The sequence below is a fragment of the Equus caballus genome, chromosome 24, assembly GCF_041296265.1.
Source record: "Equus caballus isolate H_3958 breed thoroughbred chromosome 24, TB-T2T, whole genome shotgun sequence".
Taxonomy (NCBI): Eukaryota; Metazoa; Chordata; class Mammalia; order Perissodactyla; family Equidae; genus Equus; species Equus caballus.
In genome coordinates, this window is record NC_091707.1 from 5180600 (window position 1) to 5203653 (window position 23054).

Genomic DNA, 23054 nt, shown 5'->3' on the forward strand with positions numbered 1-23054 from the left:
CCAGAACCACCTGCCGGACACGCCAAAATCACCTGCCGGCTACGCCACAACCAGTTGGGGAACACTTCGGAATCACCTGCCGGGCTTGCTGGAACCACCTTCCGGTCATGCGAATATCACCTGCTGGGTATGCCGGAACCACTTGGCGGACACTCCGGAATCATCTGCCGGACATGCCAGAACCAGCTCTCAGACACACCAGAACCAAGTGCCGGAGACGCCGGAAGCACCTGCCGAGCATGCCGGAGCCACCTGCTCGACTCGCCAGAAACACCTGCCGGACACGCCAAAATCACCTGCCGGGTATGCCAGAACCACCTGGCGGACACTACGGAATCACCTGCCGCGCACGCCGGAACCACCTCTCAGACGTGCCGGAAGCACGTGCCAGACACGCCGGAAACACCTACCGGACAGACCGGAACCACCTGCCAAGGACGCCGGAGCCACCTGTTTGACTCGCTGGAACCACCTGCCGGACAGGCCAATATCAACTGCTGGCTATGCCAGAACCACCTGGGGGACAGTCCGGGATCACCTGCCAGCCATGGCGGAACCACCTCTCAGACGTACCAGAACCACCTGCCGGAGAAGCTGGAAACACGTCCTGGACAGACTGGAACCACGTGACGGCCATGCCTGAACCACCTGCCGAGCACGGCGGAACCACCTGCCGGACACGCCAAAATCACCTGCGGGCTACGCCAGAACCACTTGGACGACTCTCCGAAATGACCTGCCGGGCATGTTGGAACCACCTCTCAGACGTGCCAGAAGCACGTGGCGGACAGTCCGGAATCACCTGTTGGGCATACGCAACCACCTCTGACACGTACCAGAACCACGTGCCGTGCACGCCGGAACCACCTACCGGACAGACCGGAATCCACTTTTGGGCATGCCGGAACCACCAGTCAGATGTGCCAGAAACACGTGCCGGAGACGCCGGAAGCACCTGCCGAGCACGTCGCAACCACCTGCTCAACTCGCCTGAACCACCTGCCGGACACGCCAAAATCACCTGCCCGCTACACCAGCACCACTTCGGGGACAAGCCGGAATCACGTGAGGGGCATGCCGGCACAGCCTCTCAGACTGAACCTCGTGCCGGACACCACAGAACCACCTGCCGGACAGACCGGAACCACCTGCCGGACACGCCGGAACCACCGGCTCGACCCGCCGGAACGACCGCGGGACATGCAAAATCACCTGCCGGCTACGCCGGAAACACTTCGCGAACACTCCGGAATCACCTGCCGGGCATGCCGGAACCACCTCTCAGATATGCCAGAACCACGTGCCAGTGACCCCGGAAGCACCTGCCGAGCACGCCGGAACCACCTGCTCGACTCGCCAGAACCACCTGCCGGACACGCAGAAATCACCTGCCGGCTACGCCACAACCAGTTGGGGAAAACTTCGGAATCACCTGCCGGGCTTGCTGGAACCACCTGCTGGTCATGCCAAAATCACCTGCCAACTACGCCAGTACCACTTGGCGGACACTGTTGAAACACCTGTCGCGCCGGCCGGAACCACATCTCAGACGTGCCAGAACCATGTGCATGAGATGCTGGAACCACACCCTGAACAGACGGAAAACACCTGCCACACCCGTCTGAACAACCTGCCGAGCACGCCGGAGCCACCTGCTCGACTCGCCGGAACCACCTACCTGACATGCCCAAATCACCAGCCGGGTATGCCAGAACCACTTGGCGCACACTCCGGAATCATCTGCCGGACATGCCGGAACCAGCTCTCAGACACACCAGAACCACGTGCCGGAGATGCCCGAAGCACCTGCCGAGCATGCTGGAGCCACCTGCTCGACTCGCCAGAAACACCTGTATGACACGCCAAAATCACCTGCCGGGTACGCCAGAACCACCTGGCGGACACTCCGAAATCACCTGTCGCGCATGCCGGAACCACCTCTCAGACGTGCCGGAAGCACGTGCCGGACACGCCGGAATCACCTACCGGACAGACCGGAACCACCTGCCGAGCACGCCGGAGCCACCTGTTCGACTCGCTGGAACCACCTGCCGGACAGGCCAATATCAACTGCTGGCTATGCCAGAACCACCTGGGGGACGGTCCGGAATCACCTGCCAGCCATGGCGGAACCACCTCTCAGACGTACCAGAACCACCTGCCGGAGAAGCTGGAAACACGTCCTGGACAGTCTGGAACCACCTGCCGGCCAAGCCTGAACCACCTGCCAAGCACAACGGAACAACCTGCCAGACACGCCAAAATCACCTGCGTGTTATGCCAGAACCACTTGGAGGACTCTCTGGGATGACCTGCCGGGCATGCTGGAACCACCTCTCAGACGTGCCAGAACCATGTGGCGGACAGTCCGGAATCACCTGTTGGGCATGCGCAACCACCTCTGAGACGTACCAGAACCACATGCCGTGCAGGCTGGAACCACCTACCGGACAGACCGGAATCACCTTTCGGGCATGCCGGAACCACCTGTCAGATGTGCCAGAAACACGTGCCGGAGACGCCGGAAGCACCTGCCAAGCACGTTGGAACCACCTGCTCAACTCGCCTGAACCACCTGCCGGACATGCCAAAATCACCTGCCGACTATGCCAGAACCACTTGGCGAACACTCCGGAATCACTTGCCGGGCATGCAGGAACCACCTCTCAGACATGCCAGAACCCCGTGCCAATGACCCCGGAAGCACCAGCCGAGCACGCCGGAACCACCTGCTCGACTCGCCAGAACCACCTGCCGATCACGCAAAAATCACCTGCCGGCTACGCCACAACCAGTTGGTGAACACTTTGGAATCACCTGCCAGGCTTGCTGGAACCACCTGCCAGTCATGCCAAAATCACCTGCCAACTACGCCAGAACCGCTTGGCGGACACTGCGGAAACACCTGTCGGGCCGGCTGGAACCACATCTCAGACGTGCCAGAAACGTGTTCATGAGATGCTGGAACCACACCCCGAACAGACGGATACCACCTGCCAGAACCGCCTGAACCACCTGCTGAGCACGCCGGAACCACCTGCTCGACTCACCGGTACCACCTCCCTGACACGCCAAAATCACCTGCTGGGTATGCCAGAACCACTTGGCGGACACTCCGGAATCATCTGCCGGACATGCCGGAACCAGCTCTCAGACACACCAGAACCAAGTGCCGGAGACGCCGGAAGCACCTGCCGAGCATGCCGGAGCCACCTGCTCGACTCGCCAGAAACACCTGCCGGACACTCCAAAATCACCTGCCGGGTATGCCAGAACCACCTGGCGGACACTACGGAATCACCTGCCGCGCATGCAGGAACCACCTCTCAGACGTGCCGGAAGCACGTGCCAGACACGCCGGAAACACCTACCGGACAGACCGGAACCACCTGCCAAGAACGCCGGAGCCACCTGTTCGACTCGCTGGAACCACCTGCCGGACAGGCCAATATCAACTGCTGGCTATGCCAGAACCACCTGGGGGACAGTCCGGGATCACCTGCCAGCCATGGCGGAACCACCTCTCAGACGTACCAGAACCACCTGCCGGAGAAGCTGGAAACACGTCCTGGACAGACTGGAACCACGTGACGGCCATGCCTGAACCACCTGCCGGACACGGCGGAACCACCTGCCGGACACGCCAAAATCACCTGCGGGCTACGCCAGAACCACTTGGACGACTCTCCGAAATGACCTGCCGGGCATGTTGGAACCACCTCTCAGACGTGCCAGAAGCACGTGGCGGACAGTCCGGAATCACCTGTTGGGCATACGCAACCACCTCTGACACGTACCAGAACAACGTGCCGTGCACGCCGGAACCACCTACCGGACAGACCGGAATCAACTTTTGGGCATGCCGGAACCACCAGTCAGATGTGCCAGAAACACGTGCCGGAGACGCCGGAAGCACCTGCCGAGCACGTCGCAACCACCTGCTCAACTCGCCTGAACCACCTGCCGGACACGCCAAAATCACCTGCCCGCTACACCAGCACCACTTCGGGGACAAGCCGGAATCACGTGAGGGGCATGCCGGCACAGCCTCTCAGACTGAACCTCGTGCCGGACACCACAGAACCACCTGCCGGACAGACCGGAACCACCTGCCGGACACGCCGGAACCACCGGCTCGACCCGCCAGAACGACCGCTGGACATGCAAAATCACCTGCCGGCTACGCCGGAAACACTTCGCGAACACTCCAGAATCACCTGCCGGGCATGCCGGAACCACCTCTCAGATATGCCAGAACCACGTGCCAATGACCCCGGAAGCACCTGCCGAGCACGCCGGAACCACCTGCTCGACTCGCCAGAACCACCTGCCGGACACGCAAAAATCACCTGCCGGCTACGCCACAACCAGTTGGGGAAAACTTCGGAATCACCTGCCGGGCTTGCTGGAACCACCTGCCGGTCATGCCAAAATCACCTGCCAACTACGCCAGTACCACTTGGCGGACACTGTGGAAACACCTGTCGGGCCGGCCGGAACCACATCTCAGACGTGCCAGAACCATGTGCATGAGATGCTGGAACCACACCCTGAACAGACGGAAAACACCTGCCAGACCCGTCTGAACAACCTGCCGAGCACGCCGGAGCCACCTGCTCGACTCGCCGGAACCACCTACCTGACATGCCCAAATCACCAGCCGGGTATGCCAGAACCACTTGGCGGACACTCCGGAATCATCTGCCGGACATGCCGGAACCAGCTCTCAGACACACCAGAACCACGTGCCGGAGACGCCGGAAGCACCTGCCGAGCATGCCGGAGCCACCTGCTCGACTCGCCAGAAACACCTGTCGGACACGCCAAAATCACCTGCCGGGTACGCCAGAATCACCTGGCGGACACTCCGAAATCACCTGTCGCGCATGCCGGAACCACCTCTCAGACGTGCCGGAAGCACGTGCCGGACACGCCGGAATCACCTACCGGACAGACCGGAACCACCTGCCGAGCACGCCGGAGCCACCTGTTCGACTCGCTGGAACCACCTGCCGGACAGGCCACTATCAACTGCTGGCTATGCCAGAACCACCTGGGGGACGGTCCGGAATCACCTGCCAGCCATGGCGGAACCACCTCTCAGACGTAGCAGAACCACCTGCCGGAGAAGCTGGAAACACGTCCTGGACAGTCTGGAACCACCTGCCGGCCAAGCCTGAACCACCTGCCAAGCACAACGGAACAACCTGCCAGACACGCCAAAATCACCTGCGTGTTATGTCAGAACCACTTGGAGGACTCTCTGGGATGACCTGCCGGGCATGCCGGAACCACCTCTCAGACGTGCCAGAACCATGTGGCGGACAGTCCGGAATCACCTGTTGGGCATGCGCAACCACCTCTGACACGTACCAGAACCACATGCTGTGCAGGCTGGAACCACCTACCGGACAGACCGGAATCACCTTTCGGGCATGCCGGAACCACCTGTCAGATGTGCCAGAAACACGTGCCGGAGACGCCGGAAGCACCTGCCAAGCACGTTGGAACCACCTGCTCAACTCGCCTGAACCACCTGCCGGACATGCCAAAATCACCTGCCGACTATGCCAGAACCACTTGGCGAACACTCCGGAATCACTTGCCGGGCATGCAGGAACCACCTCTCAGACATGCCAGAACCCCGTGCCAATGACCCCGGAAGCACCAGCCGAGCACGCCGGAACCACCTGCTCGACTCGCCAGAACCACCTGCCGATCACGCAAAAATCACCTGCCGGCTACGCCACAACCAGTTGGTGAACACTTTGGAATCACCTGCCAGGCTCGCTGGAACCACCTGCCAGTCATGCCAAAATCACCTGCCAACTACGCCAGAACCGCTTGGCGGACACTGCGGAAACACCTGTCGGGCCGGCTGGAACCACATCTCAGACGTGCCAGAAACGTGTTCATGAGATGCTGGAACCACACCCCGAACAGACGGATACCACCTGCCAGAACCGCCTGAACCACCTGCTGAGCACGCCGGAACCACCTGCTCGACTCACCGGTACCACCTCCCTGACACGCCAAAATCACCTGCTGGGCATGCCAGAACCACTTGGCGCACACTCCGGAATCATCTGCCGGACATGCCGGAACCAGCTCTCAGACACACCAGAACCAAGTGCCGGAGACGCCGGAAGCACCTGCCGAGCATGCCGGAGCCACCTGCTCGACTCGCCAGAAACACCTGCCGGACACGCCAAAATCACCTGCCGGGTATGCCAGAACCACTTCGGGGACAAGCCAGAATCACGTGAGGGGCATGCCGGCACAGCCTCTCAGACTGAACCTCGTGCCGGACACCACAGAACCACCTGCCGGACAGACCGGAACCACCTGCCGGACACGCCGGTACCACCGGCTCGACCCGCCGGAACGACCGCTGGACATGCAAAATCACTTGCCGGCTACGCCGGAAACACTTGGCGAACACTCCGGAAACACCTGCCGGGCATGCCGGAACCACCTCTCAGATATGCCAGAACCACGTGCCAATGACCCCGGAAGCAACTGCCGAGCACGCCGGAACCACCTGCTCGACTCGCCAGAACCACCTGCCGATCACGCAAAAATCACCTGCCGGCTACGCCACAACCAGTTGGTGAACACTTTGCAATCACCTGCCAGGCTTGCTGGAACCACCTGCCAGTCATGCCAAAATCACCTGCCAACTACGCCAGAACCGCTTGGCGGACACTGCGGAAACACCTGTCGGGCCGGCTGGAACCACATCTCAGACGTGCCAGAAACGTGTTCATGAGATGCTGGAACCACACCCCGAACAGACGGATACCACCTGCCAGAACCGCCTGAACCACCTGCTGAGCACGCCGGAACCACCTGCTCGACTCACCGGTACCACCTCCCTGACACGCCAAAATCACCTGCTGGGTATGCCAGAACCACTTGGCGGACACTCCGGAATCATCTGCCGGACATGCCGGAACCAGCTCTCAGACACACCAGAACCAAGTGCCGGAGACGCCGGAAGCACCTGCCGAGCATGCCGGAGCCACCTGCTCGACTCGCCAGAAACACCTGCCGGACACGCCAAAATCACCTGCCGGGTATGCCAGAACCACCTGGCGGACACTACGGAATCACCTGCCGCGCATGCAGGAACCACCTCTCAGACGTGCCGGAAGCACGTGCCAGACACGCCGGAAACACCTACCGGACAGACCGGAACCACCTGCCAAGAACGCCGGAGCCACCTGTTCGACTCGCTGGAACCACCTGCCGGACAGGCCAATATCAACTGCTGGCTATGCCAGAACCACCTGGGGGACAGTCCGGGATCACCTGCCAGCCATGGCGGAACCACCTCTCAGACGTACCAGAACCACCTGCCGGAGAAGCTGGAAACACGTCCTGGACAGACTGGAACCACGTGACGGCCATGCCTGAACCACCTGCCGGACACGGCGGAACCACCTGCCGGACACGCCAAAATCACCTGCGGGCTACGCCAGAACCACTTGGACGACTCTCCGAAATGACCTGCCGGGCATGTTGGAACCACCTCTCAGACGTGCCAGAAGCACGTGGCGGACAGTCCGGAATCACCTGTTGGGCATACGCAACCACCTCTGACACGTACCAGAACAACGTGCCGTGCACGCCGGAACCACCTACCGGACAGACCGGAATCAACTTTTGGGCATGCCGGAACCACCAGTCAGATGTGCCAGAAACACGTGCCGGAGACGCCGGAAGCACCTGCCGAGCACGTCGCAACCACCTGCTCAACTCGCCTGAACCACCTGCCGGACACGCCAAAATCACCTGCCCGCTACACCAGCACCACTTCGGGGACAAGCCGGAATCACGTGAGGGGCATGCCGGCACAGCCTCTCACACTGAACCTCGTGCCGGACACCACAGAACCACCTGCCGGACAGACCGGAACCACCTGCTGGACACGCCGGAACCACCGGCTCGACCCACCAGAACGACCGCTGGACATGCAAAATCACCTGCCGGCTACGCCGGAAACACTTCGCGAACACTCCAGAATCACCTGCCGGGCATGCCGGAACCACCTCTCAGATATGCCAGAACCACGTGCCAATGACCCCGGAAGCACCTGCCGAGCACGCCGGAACCACCTGCTCGACTCGCCAGAACCACCTGCCGGACACGCAAAAATCACCTGCCGGCTACGCCACAACCAGTTGGGGAACACTTCGGAATCACCTGCCGGGCTTGCTGGAACCACCTGCCGGTCATGCCAAAATCACCTGCCAACTACGCCAGTACCACTTGGCGGACACTGTGGAAACACCTGTCGGGCCGGCCGGAACCACATCTCAGACGTGCCAGAACCATGTGCATGAGATGCTGGAACCACACCCTGAACAGACGGAAAACACCTGCCAGACCCGTCTGAACAACCTGCCGAGCACGCCGGAGCCACCTGCTCGACTCGCCGGAACCACCTACCTGACATGCCCAAATCACCAGCCGGGTATGCCAGAACCACTTGGCGGACACTCCGGAATCATCTGCCGGACATGCCGGAACCAGCTCTCAGACACACCAGAACCACGTGCCGGAGACGCCGGAAGCACCTGCCGAGCATGCCGGAGCCACCTGCTCGACTCGCCAGAAACACCTGTCGGACACGCCAAAATCACCTGCCGGGTACGCCAGAATCACCTGGCGGACACTCCGAAATCACCTGTCGCGAATGCCGGAACCACCTCTCAGACGTGCCGGAAGCACGTGCCGGACACGCCGGAATCACCTACCGGACAGACCGGAACCACCTGCCGAGCACGCCGGAGCCACCTGTTCGACTCGCTGGAACCACCTGCCGGACAGGCCAATATCAACTGCTGGCTATGCCAGAACCACCTGGGGGACGGTCCGGAATCACCTGCCAGCCATGGCGGAACCACCTCTCAGACGTAGCAGAACCACCTGCCGGAGAAGCTGGAAACACGTCCTGGACAGTCTGGAACCACCTGCCGGCCAAGCCTGAACCACCTGCCAAGCACAACGGAACAACCTGCCAGACACGCCAAAATCACCTGCGTGTTATGCCAGAACCACTTGGAGGACTCTCTGGGATGACCTGCCGGGCATGCCGGAACCACCTCTCAGACGTGCCAGAACCATGTGGCGGACAGTCCGGAATCACCTGTTGGGCATGCGCAACCACCTCTGACACGTACCAGAACCACATGCTGTGCAGGCTGGAACCACCTACCGGACAGACCGGAATCACCTTTCGGGCATGCCGGAACCACCTGTCAGATGTGCCAGAAACACGTGCCGGAGACGCCGGAAGCACCTGCCAAGCACGTTGGAACCACCTGCTCAACTCGCCTGAACCACCTGCCGGACATGCCAAAATCACCTGCCGACTATGCCAGAACCACTTGGCGAACACTCCGGAATCACTTGCCGGGCATGCAGGAACCACCTCTCAGACATGCCAGAACCCCGTGCCAATGACCCCGGAAGCACCAGCCGAGCACGCCGGAACCACCTGCTCGACTCGCCAGAACCACCTGCCGATCACGCAAAAATCACCTGCCGGCTACGCCACAACCAGTTGGTGAACACTTTGGAATCACCTGCCAGGCTCGCTGGAACCACCTGCCAGTCATGCCAAAATCACCTGCCAACTACGCCAGAACCGCTTGGCGGACACTGCGGAAACACCTGTCGGGCCGGCTGGAACCACATCTCAGACGTGCCAGAAACGTGTTCATGAGATGCTGGAACCACACCCCGAACAGACGGATACCACCTGCCAGAACCGCCTGAACCACCTGCTGAGCACGCCGGAACCACCTGCTCGACTCACCGGTACCACCTCCCTGACACGCCAAAATCACCTGCTGGGCATGCCAGAACCACTTGGCGCACACTCCGGAATCATCTGCCGGACATGCCGGAACCAGCTCTCAGACACACCAGAACCAAGTGCCGGAGACGCCGGAAGCACCTGCCGAGCATGCCGGAGCCACCTGCTCGACTCGCCAGAAACACCTGCCGGACACGCCAAAATCACCTGCCGGGTATGCCAGAACCACTTCGGGGACAAGCCGGGATCACGTGAGGGGCATGCCGGCACAGCCTCTCAGACTGAACCTCGTGCCGGACACCACAGAACCACCTGCCGGACAGACCGGAACCACCTGCCGGACACGCCGGTACCACCGGCTCGACCCGCCGGAACGACCGCTGGACATGCAAAATCACTTGCCGGCTATGCCGGAAACACTTGGCGAACACTCCGGAAACACCTGCCGGGCATGCCAGAACCACCTCTCAGATATGCCAGAACCACGTGCCAATGACCCCGGAAGCACCTGCCGAGCACGCCGGAACCACCTGCTCGACTCGCCAGAACCACCTGCCGGACACGCCAAAATCACCTGCCGGCTACGCCACAACCAGTTGGGGAACACTTCGGAATCACCTGCCGGGCTTGCTGGAACCACCTTCCGTTCATGCGAATATCACCTGCTGGGTATGCCAGAACCACTTGGCGGACACTCCGGAATCATCTGCCGGACATGCCAGAACCAGCTCTCAGACACACCAGAACCAAGTGCCGGAGACGCCGGAAGCACCTGCCGAGCATGCCGGAGCCACCTGCTCGACTCGCCAGAAACACCTGCCGGACACGCCAAAATCACCTGCCGGGTATGCCAGAACCACCTGGCGGACACTACGGAATCACCTGCCGCGCATGCCGGAACCACCTCTCAGACGTGCCGGAAGCACGTGCCAGACACGCCGGAAACACCTACCGGACAGACCGGAACCACCTGCCAAGAACGCCGGAGCCACCTGTTTGACTCGCTGGAACCACCTGCCGGACAGGCCAATATCAACTGCTGGCTATGCCAGAACCACCTGGGGGACAGTCCGGGATCACCTGCCAGCCATGGCGGAACCACCTCTCAGACGTACCAGAACCACCTGCCGGAGAAGCTGGAAACACGTCCTGGACAGACTGGAACCACGTGACGGCCATGCCTGAACCACCTGCCGAGCACGGCGGAACCACCTGCCGGACACGCCAAAATCACCTGCGGGCTACGCCAGAACCACTTGGACGACTCTCCGAAATGACCTGCCGGGCATGTTGGAACCACCTCTCAGACATGCCAGAAGCACGTGGCGGACAGTCCGGAATCACCTGTTGGGCATACGCAACCACCTCTGACACGTACCAGAACCACGTGCCGTGCACGCCGGAACCACCTACCGGACAGACCGGAATCAACTTTTGGGCATGCCGGAACCACCAGTCAGATGTGCCAGAAACACGTGCCGGAGACGCCGGAAGCACCTGCCGAGCACGTCGCAACCACCTGCTCAACTCGCCTGAACCACCTGCCGGACACGCCAAAATCACCTGCCCGCTACACCAGCACCACTTCGGGGACAAGCCGGAATCACGTGAGGGGCATGCCGGCACAGCCTCTCAGACTGAACCTCGTGCCGGACACCACAGAACCACCTGCCGGACAGACCGGAACCACCTGCCGGACACGCCGGAACCACCGGCTCGACCCGCCGGAACGACCGCGGGACATGCAAAATCACCTGCCGGCTACGCCGGAAACACTTCACGAACACTCCGGAATCACCTGCCGGGCATGCCGGAACCACCTCTCAGATATGCCAGAACCACGTGCCAGTGACCCTGGAAGCACCAGCCGAGCACGCCGGAACCACCTGCTCGACTCGCCAGAACCACCTGCCGGACACGCCAAAATCACCTGCCGGCTACGCCACAACCAGTTGGGGAACACTTCGGAATCACCTGCCGGGCTTGCTGGAACCACCTTACGTTCATGCGAATATCACCTGCTGGGTATGCCAGAACCACTTGGCGGACACTCCGGAATCATCTGCCGGACATGCCAGAACCAGCTCTCAGACACACCAGAACCAAGTGCCGGAGACGCCGGAAGCACCTGCCGAGCATGCCGGAGCCACCTGCTCGACTCGCCAGAAACACCTGCCGGACACGCCAAAATCACCTGCCGGGTATGCCAGAACCACCTGGCGGACACTACGGAATCACCTGCCGCGCACGCCGGAACCACCTCTCAGACGTGCCGGAAGCACGTGCCAGACACGCCGGAAACACCTACCGGACAGACCGGAACCACCTGCCAAGAACGCCGGAGCCACCTGTTTGACTCGCTGGAACCACCTGCCGGACAGGCCAATATCAACTGCTGGCTATGCCAGAACCACCTGGGGGACAGTCCGGGATCACCTGCCAGCCATGGCGGAACCACCTCTCAGACGTACCAGAACCACCTGCCGGAGAAGCTGGAAACACGTCCTGGACAGACTGGAACCACGTGACGGCCATGCCTGAACCACCTGCCGGACACGGCGGAACCACCTGCCGGACACGCCAAAATCACCTGCGGGCTACGCCAGAACCACTTGGACGACTCTCCGAAATGACCTGCCGGGCATGTTGGAACCACCTCTCAGACGTGCCAGAAGCACGTGGCGGACAGTCCGGAATCACCTGTTGGGCATACGCAACCACCTCTGACACGTACCAGAACCACGTGCCGTGCACGCCGGAACCACCTACCGGACAGACCGGAATCAACTTTTGGGCATGCCGGAACCACCAGTCAGATGTGCCAGAAACACGTGCCGGAGACGCCGGAAGCACCTGCCGAGCACGTCGCAACCACCTGCTCAACTCGCCTGAACCACCTGCCGGACACGCCAAAATCACCTGCCCGCTACACCAGCACCACTTCGGGGACAAGCCGGAATCACGTGAGGGGCATGCCGGCACAGCCTCTCAGACTGAACCTCGTGCCGGACACCACAGAACCACCTGCCGGACAGACCGGAACCACCTGCCGGACACGCCGGAACCACCGGCTCGACCCGCCGGAACGACCGCGGGACATGCAAAATCACCTGCCGGCTACGCCGGAAACACTTCGCGAACACTCCGGAATCACCTGCCGGGCATGCCGGAACCACCTCTCAGATATGCCAGAACCACGTGCCAGTGACCCCGGAAGCACCTGCCGAGCACGCCGGAACCACCTGCTCGACTCGCCAGAACCACCTGCCGGACACGCAGAAATCACCTGCCGGCTACGCCACAACCAGTTGGGGAAAACTTCGGAATCACCTGCCGGGCTTGCTGGAACCACCTGCTGGTCATGCCAAAATCACCTGCCAACTACGCCAGTACCACTTGGCGGACACTGTTGAAACACCTGTCGCGCCGGCCGGAACCACATCTCAGACGTGCCAGAACCATGTGCATGAGATGCTGGAACCACACCCTGAACAGACGGAAAACACCTGCCACACCCGTCTGAACAACCTGCCGAGCACGCCGGAGCCACCTGCTCGACTCGCCGGAACCACCTACCTGACATGCCCAAATCACCAGCCGGGTATGCCAGAACCACTTGGCGGACACTCCGGAATCATCTGCCGGACATGCCGGAACCAGCTCTCAGACACACCAGAACCACGTGCCGGAGATGCCCGAAGCACCTGCCGAGCATGCTGGAGCCACCTGCTCGACTCGCCAGAAACACCTGTATGACACGCCAAAATCACCTGCCGGGTACGCCAGAACCACCTGGCGGACACTCCGAAATCACCTGTCGCGCATGCCGGAACCACCTCTCAGACGTGCCGGAAGCACGTGCCGGACACGCCGGAATCACCTACCGGACAGACCGGAACCACCTGCCGAGCACGCCGGAGCCACCTGTTCGACTCGCTGGAACCACCTGCCGGACAGGCCAATATCAACTGCTGGCTATGCCAGAACCACCTGGGGGACGGTCCGGAATCACCTGCCAGCCATGGCGGAACCACCTCTCAGACGTACCAGAACCACCTGCCGGAGAAGCTGGAAACACGTCCTGGACAGTCTGGAACCACCTGCCGGCCAAGCCTGAACCACCTGCCAAGCACAACGGAACAACCTGCCAGACACGCCAAAATCACCTGCGTGTTATGCCAGAACCACTTGGAGGACTCTCTGGGATGACCTGCCGGGCATGCCGGAACCACCTCTCAGACGTGCCAGAACCATGTGGCGGACAGTCCGGAATCACCTGTTGGGCATGCGCAACCACCTCTGAGACGTACCAGAACCACATGCCGTGCAGGCTGGAACCACCTACCGGACAGACCGGAATCACCTTTCGGGCATGCCGGAACCACCTGTCAGATGTGCCAGAAACACATGCCGGAGACGCCGGAAGCACCTGCCAAGCACGTTGGAACCACCTGCTCAACTCGCCTGAACCACCTGCCGGACATGCCAAAATCACCTGCCGACTATGCCAGAACCACTTGGCGAACACTCCGGAATCACTTGCCGGGCATGCAGGAACCACCTCTCAGACATGCCAGAACCCCGTGCCAATGACCCCGGAAGCACCAGCCGAGCACGCCGGAACCACCTGCTCGACTCGCCAGAACCACCTGCCGATCACGCAAAAATCACCTGCCGGCTACGCCACAACCAGTTGGTGAACACTTTGGAATCACCTGCCAGGCTCGCTGGAACCACCTGCCAGTCATGCCAAAATCACCTGCCAACTACGCCAGAACCGCTTGGCGGACACTGCGGAAACACCTGTCGGGCCGGCTGGAACCACATCTCAGACGTGCCAGAAACGTGTTCATGAGATGCTGGAACCACACCCCGAACAGACGGATACCACCTGCCAGAACCGCCTGAACCACCTGCTGAGCACGCCGGAACCACCTGCTCGACTCACCGGTACCACCTCCCTGACACGCCAAAATCACCTGCTGGGTATGCCAGAACCACTTGGCGGACACTCCGGAATCATCTGCCGGACATGCCGGAACCAGCTCTCAGACACACCAGAAGCAAGTGCCGGAGACGCCGGAAGCACCTGCCGAGCATGCCGGAGCCACCTGCTCGACTCGCCAGAAACACCTGCCGGACACGCCAAAATCACCTGCCGGGTATGCCAGAACCACCTGGCGGACACTACGGAATCACCTGCCGCGCATGCAGGAACCACCTCTCAGACGTGCCGGAAGCACGTGCCAGACACGCCGGAAACACCTACCGGACAGACCGGAACCACCTGCCAAGAACGCCGGAGCCACCTGTTCGACTCGCTGGAACCACCTGCCGGACAGGCCAATATCAACTGCTGGCTATGCCAGAACCACCTGGGGGACAGTCCGGGATCACCTGCCAGCCATGGCGGAACCACCTCTCAGACGTACCAGAACCACCTGCCGGAGAAGCTGGAAACACGTCCTGGACAGACTGGAACCACGTGACGGCCATGCCTGAACCACCTGCCGAGCACGGCGGAACCACCTGCCGGACACGCCAAAATCACCTGCGGGCTACGCCAGAACCACTTGGACGACTCTCCGAAATGACCTGCCGGGCATGTTGGAACCACCTCTCAGACATGCCAGAAGCACGTGGCGGACAGTCCGGAATCACCTGTTGGGCATACGCAACCACCTCTGACACGTACCAGAACCACGTGCCGTGCACGCCGGAACCACCTACCGGACAGACCGGAATCAACTTTTGGGCATGCCGGAACCACCAGTCAGATGTGCCAGAAACACGTGCCGGAGACGCCGGAAGCACCTGCCGAGCACGTCGCAACCACCTGCTCAACTCGCCTGAACCACCTGCCGGACACGCCAAAATCACCTGCCCGCTACACCAGCACCACTTCGGGGACAAGCCGGAATCACGTGAGGGGCATGCCGGCACAGCCTCTCAGACTGAACCTCGTGCCGGACACCACAGAACCACCTGCCGGACAGACCGGAACCACCTGCCGGACACGCCGGAACCACCGGCTCGACCCGCCGGAACGACCGCGGGACATGCAAAATCACCTGCCGGCTACGCCGGAAACACTTCACGAACACTCCGGAATCACCTGCCGGGCATGCCGGAACCACCTCTCAGATATGCCAGAACCACGTGCCAGTGACCCTGGAAGCACCAGCCGAGCACGCCGGAACCACCTGCTCGACTCGCCAGAACCACCTGCCGGACACGCCAAAATCACCTGCCGGCTACGCCACAACCAGTTGGGGAACACTTCGGAATCACCTGCCGGGCTTGCTGGAACCACCTTCCGTTCATGCGAATATCACCTGCTGGGTATGCCAGAACCACTTGGCGGACACTCCGGAATCATCTGCCGGACATGCCAGAACCAGCTCTCAGACACACCAGAACCAAGTGCCGGAGACGCCGGAAGCACCTGCCGAGCATGCCGGAGCCACCTGCTCGACTCGCCAGAAACACCTGCCGGACACGCCAAAATCACCTGCCGGGTATGCCAGAACCACCTGGCGGACACTACGGAATCACCTGCCGCGCACGCCGGAACCACCTCTCAGACGTGCCGGAAGCACGTGCCAGACACGCCGGAAACACCTACCGGACAGACCGGAACCACCTGCCAAGAACGCCGGAGCCACCTGTTTGACTCGCTGGAACCACCTGCCGGACAGGCCAATATCAACTGCTGGCTATGCCAGAACCACCTGGGGGACAGTCCGGGATCACCTGCCAGCCATGGCGGAACCACCTCTCAGACGTACCAGAACCACCTGCCGGAGAAGCTGGAAACACGTCCTGGACAGACTGGAACCACGTGACGGCCATGCCTGAACCACCTGCCGGACACGGCGGAACCACCTGCCGGACACGCCAAAATCACCTGCGGGCTACGCCAGAACCACTTGGACGACTCTCCGAAATGACCTGCCGGGCATGTTGGAACCACCTCTCAGACGTGCCAGAAGCACGTGGCGGACAGTCCGGAATCACCTGTTGGGCATACGCAACCACCTCTGACACGTACCAGAACCACGTGCCGTGCACGCCGGAACCACCTACCGGACAGACCGGAATCAACTTTTGGGCATGCCGGAACCACCAGTCAGATGTGCCAGAAACACGTGCCGGAGACGCCGGAAGCACCTGCCGAGCACGTCGCAACCACCTGCTCAACTCGCCTGAACCACCTGCCGGACACGCCAAAATCACCTGCCCGCTACACCAGCACCACTTCGGGGACAAGCCGGAATCACGTGAGGGGCATGCCGGCACAGCCTCTCAGACTGAACCTCGTGCCGGACACCACAGAACCACCTGCCGGACAGACCGGAACCACCTGCCGGACACGCCGGAACCACCGGCTCGACCCGCCGGAACGACCGCGGGACATGCAAAATCACCTGCCGGCTACGCCGGAAACACTTCGCGAACACTCCGGAATCACCTGCCGGGCATGCCGGAACCACCTCTCAGATATGCCAGAACCACGTGCCAGTGACCCCGGAAGCACCTGCCGAGCACGCCGGAACCACCTGCTCGACTCGCCAGAACCACCTGCCGGACACGCAGAAATCACCTGCCGGCTACGCCACAACCAGTTGGGGAAAACTTCGGAATCACCTGCCGGGCTTGCTGGAACCACCTGCTGGTCATGCCAAAATCACCTGCCAACTACGCCAGTACCACTTGGCGGACACTGTTGAAACACCTGTCGCGCCGGCCGGAACCACATCTCAGACGTGCCAGAACCATGTGCATGAGATGCTGGAACCACACCCTGAACAGACGGAAAACACCTGCCACACCCGTCTGAACAACCTGCCGAGCACGCCGGAGCCACCTGCTCGACTCGCCGGAACCACCTACCTGACATGCCCAAATCACCAGCCGGGTATGCCAGAACCACTTGGCGGACACTCCGGAATCATCTGCCGGACATGCCGGAACCAGCTCTCAGACACACCAGAACCACGTGCCGGAGATGCCCGAAGCACCTGCCGAGCATGCTGGAGCCACCTGCTCGACTCGCCAGAAACACCTGTATGACACGCCAAAATCACCTGCCGGGTACGCCAGAACCACCTGGCGGACACTCCGAAATCACCTGTCGCGCATGCCGGAACCACCTCTCAGACGTGCCGGAAGCACGTGCCGGACACGCCGGAATCACCTACCGGACAGACCGGAACCACCTGCCGAGCACGCCGGAGCCACCTGTTCGACTCGCTGGAACCACCTGCCGGACAGGCCAATATCAACTGCTGGCTATGCCAGAACCACCTGGGGGACGGTCCGGAATCACCTGCCAGCCATGGCGGAACCACCTCTCAGACGTACCAGAACCACCTGCCGGAGAAGCTGGAAACACGTCCTGGACAGTCTGGAACCACCTGCCGGCCAAGCCTGAACCACCTGCCAAGCACAACGGAACAACCTGCCAGACACGCCAAAATCACCTGCGTGTTATGCCAGAACCACTTGGAGGACTCTCTGGGATGACCTGCCGGGCATGCCGGAACCACCTCTCAGACGTGCCAGAACCATGTGGCGGACAGTCCGGAATCACCTGTTGGGCATGCGCAACCACCTCTGAGACGTACCAGAACCACATGCCGTGCAGGCTGGAACCACCTACCGGACAGACCGGAATCACCTTTCGGGCATGCCGGAACCACCTGTCAGATGTGCCAGAAACACATGCCGGAGACGCCGGAAGCACCTGCCAAGCACGTTGGAACCACCTGCTCAACTCGCCTGAACCACCTGCCGGACATGCCAAAATCACCTGCCGACTATGCCAGAACCACTTGGCGAACACTCCGGAATCACTTGCCGGGCATGCAGGAACCACCTCTCAGACATGCCAGAACCCCGTGCCAATGACCCCGGAAGCACCAGCCGAGCACGCCGGAACCACCTGCTCGACTCGCCAGAACCACCTGCCGATCACGCAAAAATCACCTGCCGGCTACGCCACAACCAGTTGGTGAACACTTTGGAATCACCTGCCAGGCTCGCTGGAACCACCTGCCAGTCATGCCAAAATCACCTGCCAACTACGCCAGAACCGCTTGGCGGACACTGCGGAAACACCTGTCGGGCCGGCTGGAACCACATCTCAGACGTGCCAGAAACGTGTTCATGAGATGCTGGAACCACACCCCGAACAGACGGATACCACCTGCCAGAACCGCCTGAACCACCTGCTGAGCACGCCGGAACCACCTGCTCGACTCACCGGTACCACCTCCCTGACACGCCAAAATCACCTGCTGGGTATGCCAGAACCACTTGGCGGACACTCCGGAATCATCTGCCGGACATGCCGGAACCAGCTCTCAGACACACCAGAAGCAAGTGCCGGAGACGCCGGAAGCACCTGCCGAGCATGCCGGAGCCACCTGCTCGACTCGCCAGAAACACCTGCCGGACACGCCAAAATCACCTGCCGGGTATGCCAGAACCACCTGGCGGACACTACGGAATCACCTGCCGCGCATGCAGGAACCACCTCTCAGACGTGCCGGAAGCACGTGCCAGACACGCCGGAAACACCTACCGGACAGACCGGAACCACCTGCCAAGAACGCCGGAGCCACCTGTTCGACTCGCTGGAACCACCTGCCGGACAGGCCAATATCAACTGCTGGCTATGCCAGAACCACCTGGGGGACAGTCCGGGATCACCTGCCAGCCATGGCGGAACCACCTCTCAGACGTACCAGAACCACCTGCCGGAGAAGCTGGAAACACGTCCTGGACAGACTGGAACCACGTGACGGCCATGCCTGAACCACCTGCCGGACACGGCGGAACCACCTGCCGGACACGCCAAAATCACCTGCGGGCTACGCCAGAACCACTTGGACGACTCTCCGAAATGACCTGCCGGGCATGTTGGAACCACCTCTCAGACGTGCCAGAAGCACGTGGCGGACAGTCCGGAATCACCTGTTGGGCATACGCAACCACCTCTGACACGTACCAGAACAACGTGCCGTGCACGCCGGAACCACCTACCGGACAGACCGGAATCAACTTTTGGGCATGCCGGAACCACCAGTCAGATGTGCCAGAAACACGTGCCGGAGACGCCGGAAGCACCTGCCGAGCACGTCGCAACCACCTGCTCAACTCGCCTGAACCACCTGCCGGACACGCCAAAATCACCTGCCCGCTACACCAGCACCACTTCGGGGACAAGCCGGAATCACGTGAGGGGCATGCCGGCACAGCCTCTCAGACTGAACCTCGTGCCGGACACCACAGAACCACCTGCCGGACAGACCGGAACCACCTGCCGGACACGCCGGAACCACCGGCTCGACCCGCCAGAACGACCGCTGGACATGCAAAATCACCTGCCGGCTACGCCGGAAACACTTCGCGAACACTCCAGAATCACCTGCCGGGCATGCCGGAACCACCTCTCAGATATGCCAGAACCACGTGCCAATGACCCCGGAAGCACCTGCCGAGCACGCCGGAACCACCTGCTCGACTCGCCAGAACCACCTGCCGGACACGCAAAAATCACCTGCCGGCTACGCCACAACCAGTTGGGGAAAACTTCGGAATCACCTGCCGGGCTTGCTGGAACCACCTGCCGGTCATGCCAAAATCACCTGCCAACTACGCCAGTACCACTTGGCGGACACTGTGGAAACACCTGTCGGGCCGGCCGGAACCACATCTCAGACGTGCCAGAACCATGTGCATGAGATGCTGGAACCACACCCTGAACAGACGGAAAACACCTGCCAGACCCGTCTGAACAACCTGCCGAGCACGCCGGAGCCACCTGCTCGACTCGCCGGAACCACCTACCTGACATGCCCAAATCACCAGCCGGGTATGCCAGAACCACTTGGCGGACACTCCGGAATCATCTGCCGGACATGCCGGAACCAGCTCTCAGACACACCAGAACCACGTGCCGGAGACGCCGGAAGCACCTGCCGAGCATGCCGGAGCCACCTGCTCGACTCGCCAGAAACACCTGTCGGACACGCCAAAATCACCTGCCGGGTACGCCAGAATCACCTGGCGGACACTCCGAAATCACCTGTCGCGAATGCCGGAACCACCTCTCAGACGTGCCGGAAGCACGTGCCGGACACGCCGGAATCACCTACCGGACAGACCGGAACCACCTGCCGAGCACGCCGGAGCCACCTGTTCGACTCGCTGGAACCACCTGCCGGACAGGCCAATATCAACTGCTGGCTATGCCAGAACCACCTGGGGGACGGTCCGGAATCACCTGCCAGCCATGGCGGAACCACCTCTCAGACGTAGCAGAACCACCTGCCGGAGAAGCTGGAAACACGTCCTGGACAGTCTGGAACCACCTGCCGGCCAAGCCTGAACCACCTGCCAAGCACAACGGAACAACCTGCCAGACACGCCAAAATCACCTGCGTGTTATGCCAGAACCACTTGGAGGACTCTCTGGGATGACCTGCCGGGCATGCCGGAACCACCTCTCAGACGTGCCAGAACCATGTGGCGGACAGTCCGGAATCACCTGTTGGGCATGCGCAACCACCTCTGACACGTACCAGAACCACATGCTGTGCAGGCTGGAACCACCTACCGGACAGACCGGAATCACCTTTCGGGCATGCCGGAACCACCTGTCAGATGTGCCAGAAACACGTGCCGGAGACGCCGGAAGCACCTGCCAAGCACGTTGGAACCACCTGCTCAACTCGCCTGAACCACCTGCCGGACATGCCAAAATCACCTGCCGACTATGCCAGAACCACTTGGCGAACACTCCGGAATCACTTGCCGGGCATGCAGGAACCACCTCTCAGACATGCCAGAACCCCGTGCCAATGACCCCGGAAGCACCAGCCGAGCACGCCGGAACCACCTGCTCGACTCGCCAGAACCACCTGCCGATCACGCAAAAATCACCTGCCGGCTACGCCACAACCAGTTGGTGAACACTTTGGAATCACCTGCCAGGCTCGCTGGAACCACCTGCCAGTCATGCCAAAATCACCTGCCAACTACGCCAGAACCGCTTGGCGGACACTGCGGAAACACCTGTCGGGCCGGCTGGAACCACATCTCAGACGTGCCAGAAACGTGTTCATGAGATGCTGGAACCACACCCCGAACAGACGGATACCACCTGCCAGAACCGCCTGAACCACCTGCTGAGCACGCCGGAACCACCTGCTCGACTCACCGGTACCACCTCCCTGACACGCCAAAATCACCTGCTGGGCATGCCAGAACCACTTGGCGCACACTCCGGAATCATCTGCCGGACATGCCGGAACCAGCTCTCAGACACACCAGAACCAAGTGCCGGAGACGCCGGAAGCACCTGCCGAGCATGCCGGAGCCACCTGCTCGACTCGCCAGAAACACCTGCCGGACACGCCAAAATCACCTGCCGGGTATGCCAGAACCACTTCGGGGACAAGCCGGGATCACGTGAGGGGCATGCCGGCACAGCCTCTCAGACTGAACCTCGTGCCGGACACCACAGAACCACCTGCCGGACAGACCGGAACCACCTGCCGGACACGCCGGTACCACCGGCTCGACCCGCCGGAACGACCGCTGGACATGCAAAATCACTTGCCGGCTATGCCGGAAACACTTGGCGAACACTCCGGAAACACCTGCCGGGCATGCCGGAACCACCTCTCAGATATGCCAGAACCACGTGCCAATGACCCCGGAAGCACCTGCCGAGCACGCCGGAACCACCTGCTCGACTCGCCAGAACCACCTGCCGGACACGCCAAAATCACCTGCCGGCTACGCCACAACCAGTTGGGGAACACTTCGGAATCACCTGCCGGGCTTGCTGGAACCACCTTCCGTTCATGCGAATATCACCTGCTGGGTATGCCAGAACCACTTGGCGGACACTCCGGAATCATCTGCCGGACATGCCAGAACCAGCTCTCAGACACACCAGAACCAAGTGCCGGAGACGCCGGAAGCACCTGCCGAGCATGCCGGAGCCACCTGCTCGACTCGCCAGAAACACCTGCCGGACACGCCAAAATCACCTGCGGGCTACGCCAGAACCACTTGGACGACTCTCCGAAATGACCTGCCGGGCATGTTGGAACCACCTCTCAGACATGCCAGAAGCACGTGGCGGACAGTCCGGAATCACCTGTTGGGCATACGCAACCACCTCTGACACGTACCAGAACCACGTGCCGTGCACGCC